At 27.9% G+C, this 8680-nt stretch overlaps 1 pseudogene; it reads right to left on the bottom strand.

Moving 5' to 3' along the window:
• Positions 1-4537: 4537 nt before the first annotated feature.
• LOC145960046 (uncharacterized) lies at positions 4538-7196 on the bottom strand (annotated as a pseudogene).
• Positions 7197-8680: the final 1484 nt, after the last annotated feature.

Below are 8680 nucleotides of genomic sequence, written 5' to 3' on the forward strand. Positions count from 1 at the left end.
TTAAAATTATTAGTGAATGTATACTTGTCTTATATTATTCTGAATTTCTATTATAAATTCAAATGCATTTTTTGTTTTTCTAATCGTATGTAAATGCAAATGATTCTAGTATATTTTTAACCAAGTATTTCATTATTATTATATTTATGAGTGTTTCTATTTTTAATACTTAGTCCACTACTATGCATTATAAATCTTAAGTAATCAGATTTATGAAGGCTTTTCATTATTACAAACATTACAATTTGTCAATATATTTATTTTTTACTGAAATATATACATATATATATATTTGTATGTTTGTCAAAGAATATATCAAAACTGAATTATGTGTCACATTTATTAATCTTCTACTTGTTTTCTTATACATATAATATATGTATGTATTGCCTCGACAAAGCAAATGCTCCTTGACTTCAATATACAAATTTGAATGTATCATATGTTATTAAACAACAAATGGTATATTTTTGTTACCGAATCACTTACTAAACAACTTGAATATAATATTGTTTTTTGTCAAGTATTAAAGAAGCATACGTACCTAATAATAAAAATGTCATTACAGCATTAGCTTTATTTAATTGAATTTTATCTATAGTTACAAGAAATTATGTAAATATACATTTCAATAAACATCTTGAATCATATATCGCATTATGATACATGTTTTCCAGGAGAACAGGATTATAGATACAAATCTGTTACTTTAATGCATGCAACCAATAACTTTGATAAGTAATAATTTCTTCGTATTATATATGTATGTGACCGCTTATGTAGTACATATATAGTATGATGGCTTCATAATCTTTCTATGATATCAAACACTTTTATATATTCCTTTTTTCATCAAATAGTTATTCTGAAAACTAATAAATACAGATTTGCTCTATTCTGTAGAAATCAATGATAATGCAGTATGTATAAAGAATACAAGAATTTTTATAAAAAACTATTTCCATGAATAAAGTATAGAAGTAAGTAAAAGAGTGAGAAAAAATTATATCAATTGCAATTTCTCTCCAATTCATTGTTTATTATCTGCAGAAAGTCCCCTTCATTCGTTGCCAAGTGACGGGCGATAAGGTTAGAGTTAATTCGTTCCGCTTTGTGCGCAAAATTTCAACTCACGTAAAACATTTTATTAACTGTTTATTAATTTTTTAATTAATAATAATTAATAATAATAATTAATAATATTTTGAATCCTCTGCATACACGTATACGTCGCAAGTTAATGAAACTAATGATGTATCAAATTTTTTATGTATTTAAGGTTGGGAAATCTGTCATATCAATAAAATACAGCAATAGTACACTACGTATTTTTTTCTATTACTTGACAAATATACAATACATCACTAATTATGTCTATCAAATCGTATGTTCACATCCCTGGATTTTATTCATATGACAGATTTTCCAACAGCGGAACGAATTAATTAATTTCATCGCTCGTCATTTGCCCACGAATGGAGATGGAGAGATGTTTCTGCTGACAATAAACAATAAATTGAAGAGAAATTGTAATTGGTAGTTTATTCATAATTTTTTATTTCTATATTTTATTCATTGAAACATATTTTTATATAAACTCTTGTATACTCTACAAATTCTGCATTATCATTGTGAGTTCTATTATAAATTAGAGCAAATCTGTATTTATAATTTTCAGAATAATTATTTGATAAAAAAAGGAAAGCGTAAAAATATCTAAAATCGTCTGGTATCGAAGGAAAAGAGATATCAAAGAGTTCCTTTACATATGTGCACAATTCAAAGAAATTGTCAAAGTAATTGGTATAATAAACGAATTTTTGTTAAGAACTTTGTAAAAAATTATGAAGTGTTTCTGCATTTAATTATTATTTGTTTTATACTATATTTTTATATTTTCAGGAATTTGATGTATTACAAGCTGTGACTTGAAGGCAGTGTGCACATTATTTTATTGTTCTGGAAAAAATGTTTGTAGTGTTTTGAATAATTCAAAATGTATGCTTAGATCTTTTTGTTTACATGGTTTTCTCTAACCGTAATTGTTTCGTTCGCGATCGGGCTCGCGTTTTGAAAAGGAGAGAGGCCAAGAGAGACTGTGAGAGGAGAGATGAAAGCGGGAGCGATTATGTATTGCGGGGCCAAATCACTGTAACGCGACTTCAACTCACAAACCAACGTTTATTTGAACTCTTTACACCCGTGTTGCGACGGCGGAGCCCCGCGAGAATGAGAGAGCTAGCGACTCTCTCGCGCCGGTTTCGCGGGCGACGCGACGGGAAAATCCGCTAGCGACGGACTTTTGTGACTCGACGGAATTGGTATTGCAAAACGGCAGCGTCTCATCGAGAGACCTCTTACGTCCCGCGCTTCGGGACGGCCCTTCTTAATCGTTCTCTCGCGCCTTACCTGCCAATCACTGGCGGTCCCGATGTCGCGTGCCGAAATTCTATTGGCCGTCAGTGACGTGCGGGTCTCTCTCGCGCTGATCGAGCGCGCGCGGCAATGAAAATAAAAGCTGTCGCACATGTGTTTACGTTTGCCCGCTCAGCCAACAATTCGCAAATTCGGTTATTTGTCTGCGTCTTCGATCTCCGTTTTTTTTGTCGTGTTTACTCTGTGTCGGGTCGTTCGCGATAATCATTGCGGCAGCCACGAAACTGTGCACGACGTCTTGCCAAGTCTCGAATTTATCTGAGCGGGCGTCGCGTTTGTAATTAAATGCGCGAGCTCGAACAGTAATAATGTTTCATTCAAATCAAGCTATATAATGAAATTATATGTAACATTCCATTTTAACATTCTTTTTACTTATGTTTTCACTATCAGACAAATATACAAATATTATACCTAGTTTATTAGAAAAAATTTAAGAGTACTGATTTATGTTTATCAATAAAACTACCTGATCAAAAAATGTTTTTAGTACTATACAATAATATATACAAATTACTGAGTTGACGTATATGAAACTAAAAGAATATATTTTGTTTAGTAAGGTATTGTGCATTTAAAATTATATACTAGCAGTGAGAACTATTGGCTTTGTTAAGAAAATGCAAACAAATATATAAAAACAAATGATAGCTTAATTTAAATATGATATAAAGTTTCATCTTGACGTATCATTTAGTAATCGTATAATTATATAGCTGTTTCATTACAAAATAAGTGTTTATAATTTATTATGCTTTTTTACAATAATAAAGAATATTTCTTGATTAATCTAATACCTCAATCATTCATGTTTGCATACTTGTCGTTGGAAGAAACAAAAATTTGACTACGTAGAAATTCAAAACTATATAAGAAAACAAGTACACATGTTAAAAATTAATTCTAATTTGATATATTAAAATAATTTTGTACGATTCAAAATGTTTGCTTAGATGTTTAAAGTTATTAATGAAGCTAACTCTGTTCATAAATGTTTATAATTCTACACAGTATTGTATTTATATTAGTGAGTTAACGCATATGTAACTAAAAGAATATAGTATAGTTTTAGTAATGTATTGCACACATTTACAACTGCATACTGACTAATAAGGATAATAAAGGCTTTGTTATGGAAATGCACACATGTATATGAAAACCAATGAAAGATTAATTTAAATTTTTAATTTTGACATATCATTAAACAACCATATAAGTATTTCATTAAAAAATAACTGCTTAAAATATAATAATGCTTCTGATAAAGAAAAATCACCATCACTATGATGCTACAAGTTTTAATGTAATAATGTTTTAAGGAATAAAAAAATATTTTTTTATAATAAAGAAATAATTTTGTTGTTAATATTATACCACAGTTATTTGCCTTTGCATACTCATCATTGTAAGAAACAAACATTTAGTTAAATTTATAATAAACAAGTACAATATAAGAAAATTTAAAATAACATAAAAAGGCAAATATGTAGTATTAATATGTAAATACGTAATATTAATTCTAGTCATAATTAAACCAAGTTTGTTATATTTGACACAAACGTATATCGTTTTTTCCATATAATTTATATCATATATAAACTATATAACCATATAAATCTATATAACTATATACATCTAAAGTATATTTTAAATATCTTTGTGAAAATATCTTATATTATTATCTATAACTTTTGAAAAGTTTTACAAAAATAACATACAATGCTGCATTATAATTATTTTGATTTAACTTATTCAGACTTTTTTTATAGATTCTTATACTTTGTAGATTCTATATTATCCTGAATACAACAGAATAATTCTAAACCTAACCTAAACCTATTTCTCGAAAATATTCAGAATGATTAATTAAGGAAGAGTGAAAGTAGAATGTACTACATCTCATTTTTTAAAAGAAAATAACTCTACTTATAATTAATGTCATGAATTTGATATAACGCAACTCATTATTTATGTTTATGCTTTTACAAAGTATTATTTGCAATATAGTGCACATATTAATAAAAGAATTGGATATTTAAAGAATACATTTAACATTTGACTCAGTTTAAAAACAAAAGATTGTAGCAAAACAAATAGAAAATTAATTTGAATTAGATTGTTTGTTCTTTTTAAGTTGATTATGTAACCATGTTTTTACTTGCGGTGATGATCTGTGTTTTATGCATAGATTTTGTTTAATAACCTCATGAATTTCCTTTAAAGAAGGTAGTTTGCCATTCTTTATGACTTGACCAAACGCTGTTAGCACGACATTTTTTTCATCTTCACTCCATCGTTTTCGTTTTGTGTGACCGTATGGAGAACCTACAAAAAGATATTCTTTATTTCCTACAATATTATTAAAATTTTCATACCATATTAACTGTGTAAATATGTCTAGAATCAAATTTATTGCGAGAAATTATAGAGTTGATTAATTTCAATTATTTAATGTAACAAAAAAATATGTACATGTAAACTTAAGACTATCTCATGGATTAATCAGTTATCAAATTACAAATGTCATCTTTATAATGTGTCACGATAATAGTCATTAATACATGATAGTCTGGAGTAGAGTATAATAGAGATTTGTATAATAGTGCTTGCAACTCACTCTCTCTCTCTCTCTCTCTCTCTCTCTCTCGCTCTTTCTCACATACAAACACACGCGTAAACATGCATGCACAACAAATTTAAAATAAAATAATACAATACTTACTAGAACGTCTTTTAGTTCCAGAGACAACTTTGAATCCTGGTGTAGATGTATCAATATTTTCTGACATAGATGTATTAGCAAATGAGCTATTACCACTTGTTTCTGCAATTAGTATACATATTGCATTATAAAGTTAATGTTATTTAACTAATGTGCACATTTTGACAAATTTTGTTTTCCGAAAGATTTATGTGAATATCTACAAATGCTCTCTCTCTCTCTCTCTCTCTCTCATTCATAACTCATAACTTAATTATTAATATAATTAATAATGTAATAGTGTGTACCTTCATTTATAGCTGTTTCTATATTTTCATTTCTAATATCTTCGTTATTATTGCCATCTTCACTAGAACTTTCCTCTGTACTTTGAGAATCACATCCATGAGCTGCTTCTAAATGTTGTGTAATATTCAAAATATCACGACTAATAATGGGTTGTCTATACACTTCTCTATGAATTTTTTCCGCGTGCCCCATGAAATTTGCAAGGTCAGATATTTCAGTGTCAGCAAGCTCCATACTTGCACAAAATGTAGCAATGTGTTTCCTTAACTTAGTGCCACGTAATAAATGTGCAACTTTTGCATTACAATCTTCAGAAAATTTCTTCATGAGAACACAAGCTCTCAAATATTTAAAACATTTTCGATTATAATTTGGAAGACCAAAGATGTATGGATTTTCTGCAGGAACTTTAGCTTTTTCGCGAAAATGTAGTATTAATTTTACACATTCTAACAAATTAGAATTTAATATCACAGGTACTGTGCGACCAAGTTTGCCTCTAATCACAAATCGTACGTATTTTTTTGCTGCTTCTTGTGCCTTTAATGAAATTTTCTTAAAGAGATCATTAATTGTGTCTGGATCAATACCTCTGTACTGTTCAAAATCAGCAATCAAAATGCGTTCAATTTCACCAGCTCGTTTACGATTGAACAATTGTACTGAAGTTAACGTACATTCTGCCAATGTCAACCAAGTTTCATATGTGTAGTCATTCGTTAAATCCTCAAATGCTTTCTGTCGCTTACATTTTAAATACATGTACAATTTAGCTATGTCATCCAATGATGGAAGATCATTACATTTTTGTCTTTGATGTTGTAAGCGTATTTCCATAACTGTTTTGTTTACACTGGTACCGTATTCTTCTGTTAATAACTCTAAAAAATCTTTGACTAAAGCTTTTTTTTCATCATCCTGACATTTTATACATTCCGTAAAAGTATATGACCAACTTTTTTTATTAATGTTCCTAACATAGCTGCTGTAGTAGGTTTAGAATAAATTCCTACTTCATCGTCTAAACCCGCTACTTTGTTAACTGTACTAATAACGTCTTCATAAAATTTTGGATGATATATAGATTCCAAATCAATTATATTTTTATTACTTTCTTTAATAGTTAATAAAAAACGACCCAACAATCTTAAATGCGCGCGAATCATATCATGTTGATGTTGAAGTTTATACTTTATAGATAATTTGTTACCATATAAAATAATAAGCTTATCATATTTTATTACGCGATAAACTTCATCAACTCTTAGAACAGGTAATATTACAGATCGTAATTTTTTATTAGCCGCGCTATGAACTCTACCTAAAATTGAACGTCCCAAAATTGTTACAGCTTTAGCATGTTTGCTATTACGACCAGTGCAGCGGTAAAAATGTTGACGAAGTGAAATTTTTGAAAAAAATCTATAACATTTTGCACAGGGTAAATAATCTTTAGCTTCCTTATTTTTTGAATCCTGTGGTCTTCGACAGACGATTAAATCACCTTTGCCGACGTTTTTGTTAGTGTTGTACTGAAAATTTCCTTTACGTCTAATTGTATCTATTATTTTTAATCTTTCTGTGCATTTTTTAGGTAGTAAGCTGAACTTCTTAACTTCATCTTCATTCGAATGAATAGTCTCTAAATGACGTGCTATTTTTGTATATAACTTTTTACAAAAGAGGCAGCAGTTTCTTTTTTTATCTTTACTACTTTTAGATGAAGTTTCAATGTATAAATCTTTATCATCAAACGTTCCTGCTGCTGGTACTTCTACAGATTTGTTAATTTCCACAGATGTATTTGATTTATTAGGTGGCTCTTCACAATTGTTATTTTTAGCCTCATCATCAGTCTCTTGATCACTACAAGATTCTGAAGACGATTCATTTGATGGATAATATTCAGAATCATTATATTCTGATGCGTTTTCTTCTATCTCTTTTGCTGTAAAAGTATATAATGTACCATTAATATAATATTTATGATTGACATTTTAAATATAAAAAATTTTTGAATGTGAATAAGTAAAGAAACAGCAATAACAAAACACAATTCACACCAAATAATTGAAAACATTGACTACGCGAAAGTTTCTGACGAGCAAGACTACTTCATATTTCTACAATTTAATTTACTTCCTTAGTTCGTTTGCTTGATAAACAATCAACTTGTTACAATAAACAAAAGACGCAGTACAATGAAATATATAGAAGGAACAAGCTGATTAAAAACAGGATATTAAATATTCAAGTTTTTGCGTGTTTGTAATATTGAAAGGATAATATTGTTAATGTACGGTATAATAGCACATAGTAATCGATGACTGGAGTGTTTCATTGAACCAGATGTGTCAATTAATAAATCATTGATATATTCTATCGCATTGCGTGTTATAATATAATATTTACATAAACTTTGTGTACATACTTGAAACAATCTTACCTATGTCTGATAACACCGCCGTCATAATGTTATTATCGTTATTATTTTCGGTATCATTATTTTCAGTGTCATTATTTTCATCAGTATCATTTTCAGTACTATTATTTTCAGTATTATTATTTTCAGTACTACTATATTCAGTATCACTATTTTCAGTGTCATTATTTTCAGTATCATTATTTTGAGTATCATTATTTTTAATATCATTATTTTCAATAACAATATTTTCATTATCATTTTTAATATCATTATTTTCAGTATCATTATTTTCAATAACATTATTTTCAATAACAATATTTTCATTATCATTTTTAATATCATTATTTTTAGTATCATTATTTTCAATATCATTATTTTCAGTAACATTTTCATTATCATTTTTTTCAGTATCATTATTTTCAGTATCATTATATTCAATAACATTATTTTCAATAACAATATTTTCATTATCATTTTTAATATCATTATTTTCAGTATCATTATTTTCAATATCATTATTTTCAGTAACATTTTCATTATCATTTTTTTCAGTATCATTATTTTCAGTATCATTATTTTCATTATGGTTATCTAAAACGGGAAATTATTGTAGTTTTGACAATAAAACTATACTTCTAAAATGTGCTTATATTAAATATTAATATCTTGAAAACATTCTAATTTCTCATTGTAAATATGTATATGTATACATTGATTTTTAAGAAATTACAATTAGCGTTATAAATTAATTAATACTTATATACTTTTTATATTACGTTAAATATTTTAACAAATTCTTTTCTAAATTC

Source organism: Camponotus vicinus, unplaced genomic scaffold, assembly GCF_025532165.1.
Source record: "Camponotus vicinus isolate PSW18456_S1 unplaced genomic scaffold, iyCamVici1.0 SCAF_10, whole genome shotgun sequence".
Taxonomy (NCBI): domain Eukaryota; kingdom Metazoa; phylum Arthropoda; class Insecta; order Hymenoptera; family Formicidae; genus Camponotus; species Camponotus vicinus.